A 14,729-nucleotide genomic window follows, 5' to 3' on the forward strand; every position below is an offset into this window, starting at 1 on the left:
AAATTATTTAATTTTTAAGATGTCTATACATTTTAACTTTAGAATTGTAATTGGTGTCACGAATTGAGTCGTCCTGTCATCATAAACTCTTGCACTACACATCATGGACTTCATTCCCCACAAGCCACTGCACTAATCACTGCATTCACCTGCTCCTTGTTTCTCACTGCACTGATTACCGCTCACACCTGCAACTCATTTCTAGGACTGCATATAAACCACTCTCACACCTAGCTCTTGGCGAAGTCTTGTATTGCCCCGGCTGCATTTCTGAGCGTTTCTTCCCGCGTTTGTTTTCCCGTGTTTGACTCCTGGACTCCCTCCCGTGTTTGATTCTCGCTGCCAGCCCCAACCTTTCTGCCTGTGTTTTGACTACGATTTCTGCCTGCCCCTGTGTGTTTGTTTTGTTTATTCTTAATAAATGCTGCGAATGGATCCGCTCGTCTCTGACCGTCCTTGTGACAGAAGACTTCGCCACTACAAGGATCCAGCAGCTAGTATGGTGTCATCCGGTTCCAGCACGAATTCAACAGTACAGATCATGCGTCTCAAACAAGGTGAGCGGTCTGTTGAGGAGTATGCAATGGACTTTATTGAATTGGCAAATCAGTCTACCATGGATGAGGCTTGCCTGATGATTTTCTTCCGTGGAGGACTCTTAGAGCCATTGGCTTCACTCATGCCCATGTTTGCACCTAACTGGACTTTACTAATTTACATTGACATTGCTCTGCAAATGAGTGGCTCTCCTTTTACTGTGGGAATCAAAGAAGAGGACAACAATGTTCCCACAGTAAACTCCAGCTCAGAGCCACTACGCAAGATGGCTGCCACGCCAGAGTCTGCACACACGATGGCCGCCGATGTTCCTGAGTTCCCGGCCAAGATGGCCGCCGTTCTTGAGTCCCCGGCCAAGATGGCCGCCGTTCCTGAGTTCCCGGCCAAGATGGCCGCCAAGCCTGATTCCCCGGCCAAGATGGCTCCGTCCAGCCTCCCAGAGTCTCCGCTGGTTCCGCCCGGCCGTCCAGAGTCTCCGCTGGTGCCGCCCGGCCTCCCAGAGTCTCCGCTGGTGCCGCCCGACCTCCCAGAGTCTCCGCTGGTGCCGCCCGGCCTCCCAGAGTCTCCGCTGGTTCCACCCGGCCTCCCAGAGTCTCCGCTGGTTCCGCCCGGCCTCCCAGAGCCTCCGCTGGTTCCGTCCAGTCGTCCAGAGCCTATGCTGGTTCCGTCCAGTCGTCCAGAGCCTATGCTGGTTCCGCCCAGCCTTCCTGAGATTCCTGTCTGCCCTGTTCTGGCCACGGAGGCCATGTATGGACTGTCTAATTTCCCACCCACCCTCCCTACTGCTCCAGTCCCACCACCTCTGTCTCCTGACAGTCCCTCTGCTCACCCTCAACCCACCTTCGGTGTAGAGGAGTTGCCGTGGGTCTGCCAGTCTCCATAGGTGTCCTGGCTGGAGGATCCCTCACCATCGCCTCCAGCCTCAGAGTCCTGGACTCCGCCTCGGCCCTCCGACCCTGCGGCTCCACCCCGGCTCTCTGCTCCCTCGTCTCCGCTGTCGGCCGTCGGTCCACCAGCTCCACCGGGCTCCATCGTCCCTCCGGCTCCGCCCTGGTCGGTCGTCGCCCCACCTTCGCCTCTGGACTCTACTCCTCCGGCTGCACCTCGTCGCTCCGTCCTACCGGCTCTGTGGACCTCCTCCCTCCCGCGGGCACAGCCTCGGTCCTCTGTCGCTCCGGCTCCGCCGTGTACCTCCGGACCTCCATCTCCGCCTTGGTCGCCAGAGCCTTGGGTTCCGCCTTGGCCCTCCGGATCCTCTGTGTCGCCCAGGACCATTGACTCTCCGGTTCCACCTCGGGCTCCACCGGCTCCACCTCCGTCGGTCGGCCCCATGGAGGAGCCAACCCTTCCTCCACCATGGCTTCTCCCTCCGCCGGTCCCGCCTCAGTCCATAGCTCTATTACCCCCACATGGACCTGGCCCTCCATCCCTCCCCCTGTTCCGCCTCCGCTCCACCACCCTCCGGTTTCATTATGTGGTTAGAGCGTCTGGAAGCCGCTCCTTGGGGGGGGGGGGGTCTGTCACGAATTGAGTCGTCCTGTCATCATAAACTCTTGCACTACACATCATGGACTTCATTCCCCACAAGCCACTGCACTAATCACTGCATTCACCTGCTCCTTGTTTCTCACTGCACTGATTACCGCTCACACCTGCAACTCATTTCTAGGACTGCATATAAACCACTCTCACACCTAGCTCTTGGCGAAGTCTTGTATTGCCCCGGCTGCATTTCTGAGCATTTCTTCCCGTGTTTGTTTTCCCGTGTTTGATTCCTGGACTCCCTCCCGTGTTTGATTCTCGCTGCCAGCCCCGACCTTTCTGCCTGTGTTTTGACTACGATTTCTGCCTGCCCCTGTGTGTTTGTTTTGTTTATTCTTAATAAATGCTGCAAATGGATCCGCTCGTCTCTGACCGTCCTTGTGACAATTGGTTTCCTATCAATCATGTTCTTTTCTTTTTTCTTTTTTTTTTTTAAACAGAACATATAAGAGTGTGCAGCTCAGTTGAGGATTTTTCTCTCCTCTTTTCCACTAACTAAAGGTGATACTGAATTTACTGTATGAGCCGTATTGATAGAGTTATCAATTATTATTTGGCTTCAAGCATAAACATGCCCAGTCACACACACACACACACACACACAAATAAAAAATTAAGCAACCTGATCTCATGACGAAAACGTACCTGCGTTACTTTTTCACAAGATGTGAAATACGTACTTCCATGTACGTTTCATGACATAACCTACATAATCTGCATAGAGAAACAGCCACTGAAAATACACATGCTGGACTTCATAATAGAGGACTGTGGAGACATTTCACTGGAACTTGATTGCCTCAGCTTCATTGCATCTACCGGTATTTTGTGTTTTATTTCTTTATGTATTTATTCATGTTCACTGTCAATTATTATTAATGTATTCAGCTAATAACTGGGTCATTCTACAGAAACGTCCACTTTTCTGTCCCTAGACTTTATATAAATGTTACAATTAAAATACACATTAGGGTTACAATTTCTTTTTTTATATTTTAAGATGAAACAATATGTTATTTGAACAATTACACCTTCCTGAGCCATCGACGTGGTATTATTTTCTTTTTTTTTATTAATTATATTGAATTCCAAGTACCACAAAACTGCTTGTCCCCAGCCATGTAGAGGGAAAGTGCTTTATTTTAAGGTCAAAAAAAGGATTTTCAACCATTTAAAATACAAAAGTCTATTAATAACTATCAAATATCATGTAAGGGCGTTTCTTCAACTAGGTGCACTTTTAGCCTTGAGAATTTGAAGAAAAAAAAAATGTTCAAAAGTCACCGAACACATTTCATAAGTTTAAATAATTTGTCTAGTTTTAAGGTCTGTAAGAGGACAAACTTAGATTACAAGAGAAATAGTTAATATTTTCTTTTTATTTTTGACCTGCAATGAACTAATGTGCATCTCAATATACAGCTGTTATTTAAAAAAATAGAATAACTTTGTTTTTTATATTAAGTAGAGCATGGTTCATAAATTGTGGATAATTTTTTTTTAATGTGTGATGAGAACCTTTTAAATAATTTTTAAAAATGTGTGTGTGGTGGAAATGAAATGGTGGTGGTGGAAATGACAGTGTATTGCGGAAATGACAAGAAATTAAGGTAAATGTAGGGAAGCTTTGTCCCAATGCTGGAACATGACTCTTTCTGGATTGAAATATTTGCAGTCATGCAAATCTATTCTCACAACCCATATAAATTGTACTTTGTAACCATAAATGTCATTTCCACCACATAGGGCAGTGTGGTGGAAATGACTGTGGTGGAAATGACATTTCTGTAGTTTTTTGTGAAAAAATGGAAGACAGCTTCACTGACTGGCTTTGAATTAGTACTTAGCATTTCGTGCATGTAAAATACTCTTATTTAACTTAAAATTTTTAGCTTTTTAATAACACCCTTGATGGTACAGTATGTGGTGGAAATGACGTAGAATAAATATATTCACTGATCAAGCAATATTTACTTTGATTTTTCTTCATTTGTTGTTGATGAAAATTTAAATTCCCTCCATGTCCAACATGTGCTCTGATGTCCCTGAACATTTCCATTGAAACCACCTAAAAAATCTTTCACACAAACTTTTTAAAGATATATTACAGTGTTGTGGTGGAAATGACACCATTACTGTGCGACAGCTATATTTTGTATAAAAAGTAATATTGATAGAGGTCTCACATTAAATACTATAATGTATTTTAATTATGTTACTAGTGCTTAATTCAAGTACATTAATAGTTACCAGATAAGTCATATTTTTAGCTGTATTTTCATTGTTGAAGTTTAAAAGTCTGGGTGTGCGACAAGGAGAAAACAGTGATTTTGACACCTATAAGAAGGTTGAAAAGTATGAAAAAATCGTAATAGAAAGGTAGTAAAAAAAATTTAAATTGGTTTTATTGTTAGCTTGACAAAGAAAGAGGAATTTGTCCAAAATTGTATGTATTTTTAAAAATATAACCAAGGTACATAAAAGTGCCCATAGTCTAAGAATCACCCGTAAATGGCATAAAAAAAAACAAAATGCCAAATAAATATAAAAATATATATAATGAAAACAGTGGTCCCCTGAAGCTGTCACTGGTGTTACTGTTTGACAAAAGTCTTTTATTTCGAAATAAAAAAAATCACACTGATGACATCACTCGATTTCCTATTTCCTGAAGATCTATGAAGGCATGTCCATGTTAAGTCCACTGTCTCTTTTCAATTATAAGAAATTTTCTCATTTATCTCCTGATTTCATATGACGCTTTTAGTTGACGTCACTAGTGTGACCTACTTTATTGTTTGGGAATTGTAAAAAACTAGAGTACAAATAGATAAAACTACTTAATTATAGTAAGTATACCATGATTGACAACATGAGGTTTGATAACTAGCAGCAGCCATTTTGTAAAATGCAGTTTTTCATGAAAATTGTCACTGGTTACTGTCACTGGTGTTACCTTCCTTATGGATAAATAAATGTAAAAAATTCTAAATTATTAAGCTGTCATTTATGCATATTCATAAAGTCAAAAGGTAATCTAATAATGTGGTCTAAGTTTAAAAGTTAAAAAAATAAATTTTAAGACATCTTGCCATACCAAAAGTGGACGCTTCTGTAGAATGACTATTGTTAGAGCACATACCAGTGAAATCAGCTTATGGTCAGTGCAAGAGAAAAAATCAACCCAGTCTCATAAAAATACCTACCTCTGGGTACTTTTTTTGCAGCACTGTTTTTTACGTACCTTACTGCACATTTCGCGGCAGTTTCAAAAAGAAATGCCCACTGAGTGGCGCTAAAACACAGGTTCAATACGTGAACCCTGCCACGTTTATATTACGTTGATATAGGTACGTATTGCCATAGATATATATATAGAATGACTAGATGTCTCGTCTGCGTTGCTGGCCAACGGAGTCGAACGTCCGCATATGGCGGCCATCTTACCACAGGCTGCTCGCTCACCCAATATATTGTGTTGATAGTAAAACATGTAATTTTTAAACAGCCATAACGTGCTCAATTTTTAATTGATTTATTATAAACGTCAAATATGTAGTTATGACACTGAATACTTTTTAATAGTTATCTTATGTTCTAAAAAATAGAATAATGTTCTAGAATAGGTAGACTAAGCCTACAAGATTTCCCTTAACAAATATACATCAAGAAACTCTGCATGTTGAAATCCCCACCTTGTACAGTGATGACAATAACACAGCACAAAGAACTAAAGTCCATATTTCCAAATTGTTAATAAAAATATTTTTACACATAAAATGGTAGTAAACCAGTTTGTTTAGACATTATAAAGGCACTTTTCAAAGATTTTTGAAGATTTATTAAAATCAATGTTTGGACAGAGGTGTTAGAGACATTTGATGGATTTTTTTTTTTTTTTTTTTTTTACATTTTCATTAAAATTTTAGCGAAGTAACGAAGGTGTTCCAGTGGTGCTGGTTCTGTTCCTCATCCGGCTGGGCCTGATAATTGATGATGAAGTGTTAAGTGAATAGGTTGGCAGGTTGTGGGTCGCTAGGCTGTGCAGGCCAGGGAGTCTGGACAAGGGAACAGCAACAAGAGATGGTAGGGCAGTCGTTGGGTTGGGACTTCTGGTGCGATTAGGGCCAGTGGGACATCATATACAAGGATGGTTGATGACTGGAAAAGGTTTACCTCACAAGTGAGGTTAAGAGGGGAAGAAATAGAGTGGGTTAGCATTACTATAGCTCATGATCAGTGGCGGCTGGTGAATTTTTTGTGATTTTCACATACAAACGAAGCATTCTGGTGCATTCTGACAAAATAATAGATACAAGTTAACATTCTCTCCCTGTGTCTGTATGTGTGAGAAAGTGAGAGAGAGAGAGAGAGAGACAGAGAGAGAATGTGATTATAAAATGGGTGAGTGTGTTACGGCCAATCTACTGTGTTGGTAACTTCTCTCATAAATCTATCTACAGCCAAATACGATAAAATACCAATATAATATGTGCAACCTTTTATGTGTGGTTGTTCAAGACACACTGAAGGCATGATGCCACCATAGGTTTGCAGAGAACTATAAATAAACTATATAAATTGTCAACATTTTAAATCCATCTTTCCATTTAAGGCCAAGGACAAGTAAATACCTAGATTATCATATGTTGGGGGGTAACTGTATGTAAGTATGTATGCATGTATGTACTTCAAGAATAAGATAAACACACTAAAAACTATATTCAAACATTCAGTGATTATGTAAACAAAATATTCTAAACCTTGTGTCAAAAACAATCTAGCAATACTATTATGTAATATGTACATACTTCCACTAAGTAACTAACGATTATCCTAAAAATAATTCATAATATTGTAATATCCTACAGGTGAAAGGTGATCCCTCGGGTTCTCGTTTCGAGACAACGGCGGTTACAGCAGCCATAGGCGGCACAGAAGTCTGGCATCTTGTCAGCAATTTCCTGTAGAAATCATAATGTAAGATGTTTTAACAAACTGACCAGACAGGAAATCATGTGTAAATTCAGTTAAATCATGTTTATAATGTGTGTATTATATTGAAAAGAAAGCGTAATTCTGCCTCGCCCCAAATTACTGGGTAGCTAGTAGGCTAGCTAGCCGTGCTACACAACTAAACTGCACGATTAAGTCAGTTTTTTTTTAGGAGAAAAGCTGCAATTTCAACATGTTCAAGCATCCAGAATTATAACCACGTTAATAACGTTTGTAAGAAAACAAACAGTTTGTAAATCTGTCAAGATTTCAGCGAGTTAAGAGTAATGTTATTAACGTTTGTGCAGATCACTCACCTTAACTTTACCTCAGGATACCTAACAGTTAACGTTAGCTAGCCGTGATAACGTTACACAACTAAACTGCATGATTAAGTCTGGGTTTTTTTTTTTTTGAGGAGAAAAGCTGCAATTTCAACATCTTCAAGCATCCAGAATTATAACCACGTTAATAATGTTTGTAAGAAAACAAACAGTTTGTAAATCCATCAAGATTTCAGCGAGATAAGAGTATTAAAGTTTGTGCAGGTCACTTACCCCTCAGGTTACCTCCGTTTACCTCAAGGTCGACTGATCCCGCCAGAAAGCCAGCCTGTGGTAAGATGGCCGACCTGTGCGGACGCTCTAGACCTCGACATAACACATCTAGTCATATATATATCTATGCTTATTGCTGTGTTTTTATTACGTTGCTTTAGGTACGTATAGCAGCGGTTCAGAGTTCAAATATCCAGGGACTGTTGCTAAAACATAATGCTCTATCGTGTTGGAAATATGCCCTACACCAAACACAACCCTAAACCTACCTGACAGTGTTAACAAATGCAAAACTGATATAAAACGTATTTGTTGACGCCATTTGAAACTTCCTTGTGTGTAGATTTGAACTGTTTTGTCGAACCGTAGTTACACGTGATTCGAACCGGCCCTGCTGAAAAAACCAGCATATGCTGGTTTTTTCAGCAGGGGGAGCTCTTCACCTCTCAAGTACATCTCCATACTGCGTAAAAACCTGAAAATATGAAGCTGGATATGTGATGCTAACATTCAAAAGCACCCATTTTCAAATCTCCCAGCATATTAAAATAGTTTGAAATGGTTGCTAAAACAACACAAACTGTTAAAAATCTGTAAAAATATAGCACAAAGAACTGTATTAATGTAAAATAGTTTTATGTATTTATTTTTTTACAGGTATTTTACATGTATTTTGAATTTTGCCCTTCACTGCATTGTATTTTAGGGTTAACGGAAATGTCTAAAACATTACTAAATAATTGGCTTAGCAGAATATTACATTTTCCTTTATTAAACAAACTTTTTTTAGGTGGGTGGAATCGATTAATGTGAATGTGTGAAACAGCTATCCAAGTTGCTTTCGTGCATTGCTGTAATGATTTGTAAGCTCTGAAGGGTCAAATAGGACATACTGTATTGATTAAAACTTTGCCTCTAGAAACCTGTGGTTTTCAGCTTAATCATAACTTCAGAATTTCCACTCAGGCATGCCTTTGGTATCAAGATGTTCTGTGAAAAACAGCCTTAACAGTGTGTTGCATAGACATTATTACAACTGAGGATAGACGCTGAACCTTTCAAGGCCTCATGAGCTGCATAAATAGTATGCCTGCTATTGTGACTGTAGTGCTTTTCAATTTCAGAAGAGAGCTTTTTCACTTAAATTCAGCTTAAATTGGTAAGTAGTTTCAAATGCCTTTGAAATATTGTATATAATTTGAAGGCAAAAATTGATGGCGTAGTATACAGCTAAAATGCAACTGGAACCATTTTCAAGGAGGACTAACAAAGTAACATTGAAATAAGAGGCTTAATCTCCATTTGAAAGTGGCCTCTTTCCTTTTTCATCACTATCAGCTGCAAAAAGCACAAATGCCATAAAACGCGTGCATACAAAACCTGGCATGTCACCAGGAAATGAAAGCAGGAGTAAAATAAATACATTTGCACAGGTGGGCTGTCAGAGCACCGTGTGTCGCTTTAGTGGTGTAAAAAGAATGACCTCCTTCACTCAACCCAGAATATTTCATCCCAAAGTGCAGCAAGGATGTACATGGATTATTATATCTGACAACACTGAGCTTAAAATAGCACAGGACAAGACACAAACAACTGTGGCCTTCACAGGAAATTGTTTATAGTTTGATTGAAAATAATGCTTTAGTACTTGTTCTTTGTTAACACCGATTTTTTTCATACATTTTTCCAAAAGTATTCCACAAGAATAAAAGCTAGAGGCATAAGAAGTAATCTAAAGACTGTATAAATGAACAAAGAGGAGAGCTGGCTAAATCTGTTTTGTATGGAACCATGAGTACAAAAATGAGTACAATAATTTTATTTCTTAAAATTATATTTTGCAATTGCGACTTTGTCTCTCAATGTGACTTTATATATCACAAATGTATTTTAAACTTATTGCAGATAAATGTTTTATTACTCTGAGGTGGAAACAGGCCTCCACAATGTTGCTTTTTGGCAAAGCAAGAAAAAAAATGACACAGTGTTAGCATGTAAAAAAAAAGTGCCATCAGTTGAAGGTGAGCCAAATAAGCACTCCAGGGGTCTTTCTTCCACCATTAATTCATCACTCTCACTTCCAGTTTCTTATGGCTTTTTTAAGAATTATATTCGTACATGCCATTGTCTTTATTTCGGTTTTGTTAAATTTGACTTGACAGGTTGTCACAATGTTTCACCTTTGATTTTAAAAGATATCACTGAATGTACTAAATGCGTGGTTCGTGCCCTGAGAGTAAAAACTTTTTGGCCTCTTATAATGCATTTAGGATAACACCTGGCATTACTTTGCTGGCAAAGCTCTGGCATGTTTTATCATGGCAGAGGTAAAGCAATGAATAGTTAAGCTCAGCCAAGAATTGGCTAGTGTGGTCATGCAGAACAGCATATTCAGAGACTGATGGGGATTTTAAAGAATTGCCTGGGGGACAGACAGGGTCGCACCCCCCATTTGCTTTAACCAAGGTGGATATGTGCGCAAAGATTGCCTGTCTGTAATGTCGCCTCTTCATCTTAAGTGCCATTTGGCATAAATGAAAAGTAGGAAATACAAAGTATGAAAATGATAAATGTCTCAAACATTTAAAGCTTAACAATATCACTTGCAGCCTGATGAAAACGTTAGTGTTAGTGTTTTATAACTTAAATGAGCAAGTTAATAAAATTAATAATAATAATAATGTAATCATCTTCATATACAAGCCAATAAACATTTGTCTGGGGAAATATAGAGAGGAAATGTAATAATAGACCTAGCTGTGTTAATGTAAAAATACAGTGCCTTGCGAAAGTATTCATACCCCTTCATTTTTTTTATGTTTTATGTTGCAGCCTTATGTTAAACTGCTTTAAATGACTTTTTACCACATCAATCTACACTCCATATACAATGACAAAGCAAAAAAAACAGGTTTGTAACAATTTTGCAAATTTATTAGAAATTAAAAACTGAAATTATTCCATTGCATAAGTATTCATACCCTTTTCAGGGATACTTGAAATTCAGCTCAGGAGCATTCATATCGCTTGTAGATGTTACTACACTTCAAGTGGAGGTAACCTGTGGCAAATTCATTTGAATAAGTATGATTTGGAAAGGCACAGGCACACACCTCTCAATAAACAGCTGAAAATGCATATGAGACCAAAAACCAAGCCCCAAAGTCAAAAGAACTGCCTGCAGGGCTCAGAGACAGGATTGTGTCAAGACACAGATCAGAGGAAGAGTATAGAAAAAATTGTGCTGCATTGAAGGTTCACAGAAGCATGTAGCCTCCATTAACCTGGAAGACGTTTGGAACAACTAGTCCTCATAGAGCTGGTCTCCTCCTGGCCAAACTGAGCAATTGATGGAGAAGGAGCTTGGTTAGACTGGTGACCAAGGAGCTGATGGCCACTCTAGTTGAGCTCCATGAGCACATATGCAGATGGGAGAAACCTACAGAAGCAGAAACATCACTGCAACACTCCACCGATCTGGGCTTTATGGCGCTGTGTCCATACTTAATCCTCTCCTCAGTAAAGACACATGAAAACCCACTTGGAATTAGCAACAAAGCACCTAAAGAACTCTCAAATTGTGAAAAACAAGATTCTCTGGTCTGATGAACCTCAATTCCAAGAATTATGTATAGAGAAAACTAAAAACAGTAGCATCCCATTACTCGTCAGAGTAGAAGGTTCAACACAGTAAAATATAGAGATAGTCTTAATGAAAACCCAGTCCAGAGCATTCAGAACCTCAGACTGGGCAGAAGGTTCACCTTCCAACAGGGCAATGACCCTAAGCACACAGCAAGAGTGGCTTATATACAACTCTATGAACGTCCTTGAGTAGCCCAGCCACAGCCTGGGCTTGAACCCAATCAAACATTTCTGAAGAAACCTGAAAATGTCTGCCAGCCACCATCCAACCTGACAGAGCTTGAGAGGTGAAGAGATGAGGAGAAGAATGGCAGATAATTGCCAAATGCTGATGTGCAAAACTTGTTGCATCATACCAAAAAGGCTGTAAAGGTGCTTCAGCTAGGTACTAACTAAGGGGAATGAATACTTATGCAATGTACTTATATCAGTGTTTTATTTTAAATACATTTGCAAAGTTGTCACAAATCTGTTTTGTGCTGTCATTATGGTGTATGGAGTGTAGATTGATGTGAGAAAAAAGTCATTTAAAGCAGTTTAACATAAGACTGCAACATAAAATGTGAAGAAAAAAAATACTTTTGCAAATAACTGTAGTAGTATGAGTATTGGTGTACTCATACTTGATTCTCTGGGACCTCGAATTTAAATAATGTAAAAAGTACATATAATTGAGCAGAAAATATCCAAGAGCTCAAACTGCCTCTTTCTGTGCTGTCTTATAAGCAAAAAAAAGCAGTCTCAGCAACCCTGAGCAGCATAAGCTTTAACCAGATGTTGACCCCTAAGTGCAAAATTCATTTGGGATGAGACTTTGGTCAGACTACAGGCTCTTTTTAATCTTGCATGAGTTCCTGTACCTGCTTGAAGAGTGACGAGACATTGCAAGCTGCATTGCATAAACTGTTGTGTAATGCTTTGAGAGGCTGAACCCTGCATGTCTTCTTGTGATCCCTTTTTAAGACCAAAGAGCCCTTTTTCTTTTAAAGGTTTACAACTGCTTTATGCTTCCTCTAAAGCACATCCCATGTTCATGTCGCTTAAGTGTTCATTAAATAACCCAGACTTTTGGCAAAAGTGCTGAGTAATGGGCTTTTCAGGAATCGAATTGAAACACTGTAAATTTAATCCCTGACATGTTATTTTACTGTTAATACAGTATCTCAATAATCCACAATGCGATTTTAGTCCATCATTTAACATCTCAGTGAGAAACTGAGCATTTGTAATAAATCCATCTAGATGTTTTTAACTTCCTATGTCCATATTATTGCTTTCTCTAGTGACATTTTGTCTCATGTCTGGATCAGGAGAGAAATATTCACAGATCAAGCACTCTTTACAAGCGAAAACAGTACTAAACAAATATGTTGGTGGATTTTGATGTAACAGGACAAAAGGGGATGGAGTTTTTCACTTGAAGAAATGTTATTATGTTTTACAGGCTGTTTTGGCCAGAAGTGTGTATGTTTTTAGCAAATTTAGATTTGCAGGTGAACTATTTCTGTATTATGTTTGCCACCACTGTTGAACATTTTCATTTTTCTCTCAGACACTAAAACACACCATGAGAAAATATCTGTGACTGCACAAAGTGCATGAATATTTAATATATATATAAAAAATAGGGACAAGACAAAGACCAGAGAGTACAGAAAAGTGCAGCAATTATTATATTTCACTTGCGTCTTTGTGTTTTGTGCTCTGCCCTTCTTAAATATAAATTAAAATGAATTATAACCACTCACACTGCACTGGTGGAGCTCTCCTTTCAAGCGATCACTGTTTTTAGTAGGAGGCCTCTTGCAAGGGCTTGCTATTAAAAGGACAATTTCAAGACAATTCCACCAAAGCCAAATTAGCAGGGGATGTTCGGGAAGACCTCTTGGCTCATACAAACAAGGGATTTGCACCTGTTGCATTTGTCTCCATGGATACATTTAATGCACCCTCAACAGGCACTGAATGTGTGCAGACTGGGAAACACTAATGCTAGAAATTATTCACATCTGCACCTAATCATTTGCCTCTGTAGTACCATGGAAACACAGCGCTGGAGAAATGCAATTGAATTGCAAGAGAGCAGAGCGTAACCATGAAATTTAGCAAATCTGTGGTAATTGAGTATGGCTTAACCTGTCAGATCACAGCGAGTGAGTGAGATTATTCTGTCATTTAAAACAAGATCCAGGTCCAATGCACATGTTTAAGCTTTCAGGCAGACAGGAGTTGAATAAACATAAAATGTAGCATCATTGGCTTCAGGTAGACAGAGAAAAGTGCAAGTAAAGTGCATTGCAGTGATGTGATTGTTTTAAAATCATTCTAGTAGGCTATATAAATGTGTCATTAAGGAGCCATTCAGCCAGAACAACACACTTTTTAAGTTTAATTTATTTATATAAATTATAATTTATTTATTTGCATTTTAGGCATACTAAGCATGACAGACAATAATTTATTAATTATAAAAGTCGTTTTTAAAAGTTTAGCTTTAGAAGTTGAACTCTTGTGCCTCAGTTGCGTTTTATAACAAGCTGATGCATCACAACTTCATTCAGGTAAGTCATTTTTATTTTAATAAATCCAGAAAAAAACTAAAGCTTATACATGTTATATCCATTTTTAAAGTATATCTTAAATAAGATTTTTCGTATATCCTGTTACAATATGCTAGCTATTGAATCATCGAATCATTTGAGGGATTCTAATGACTCACTCGTAAAGATGGTAACTTGTCGCCACCTTCTGGCATAACAATGTAACTTAGAGTTGATTGTCAATTGTTGGTAATGATTCTTGGATGTTTTTAATAATTGTACGTTCATAAGGGTCAGACTTCTTTTTTTTTTCAAAAGGCTTTGTATATATATTTTCAAATATATACCAACCGACTTTGGCTACCTTCAGATCCAAATTAAAACTTCATCTATTTTCTATGTCATTTTAAATGGTTGATGTCTTAGGATTGTTTTTAGTCTTAATGCTATTTTGTTTTATTATGTGAATGTGTTATTTTCTATCTTTACCTTGTAAAGCACTTTGGGCAACTGTGTTGTATTTATATAGTGCTATATAAATAAAAGAAAGAAAGAAGAAAGAAAGAAATAATACGGAATCTCTTTTGCTAAAGATGAACTGGCTGATCTATGAGAACTGATATTGCTTTGCGTCATTTATTACAGGAACATTTAACCACGCTCAAGCAGCTGAGGGAGATAGGCCTACTCATTTCTTGCCCTCTTCTTGCATTGTGAAACTCCAATTTGCAGTTACAACTTTTACATTTTTAAACATGAATGGATTGTTGGGTAAATTTTAGATTAACAATTAAGTGAATGTTGCTCCTTATTCGAAGTATCTAAAACTAATCTTCAAACCCAATGGTGTTTTGTAATCTTATTAGATTTTTTATTGACATGCAGATATGTA

This window comes from Garra rufa, chromosome 12 (assembly GCF_049309525.1).
Source record: "Garra rufa chromosome 12, GarRuf1.0, whole genome shotgun sequence".
NCBI classification, from domain to species: domain Eukaryota; kingdom Metazoa; phylum Chordata; class Actinopteri; order Cypriniformes; family Cyprinidae; genus Garra; species Garra rufa.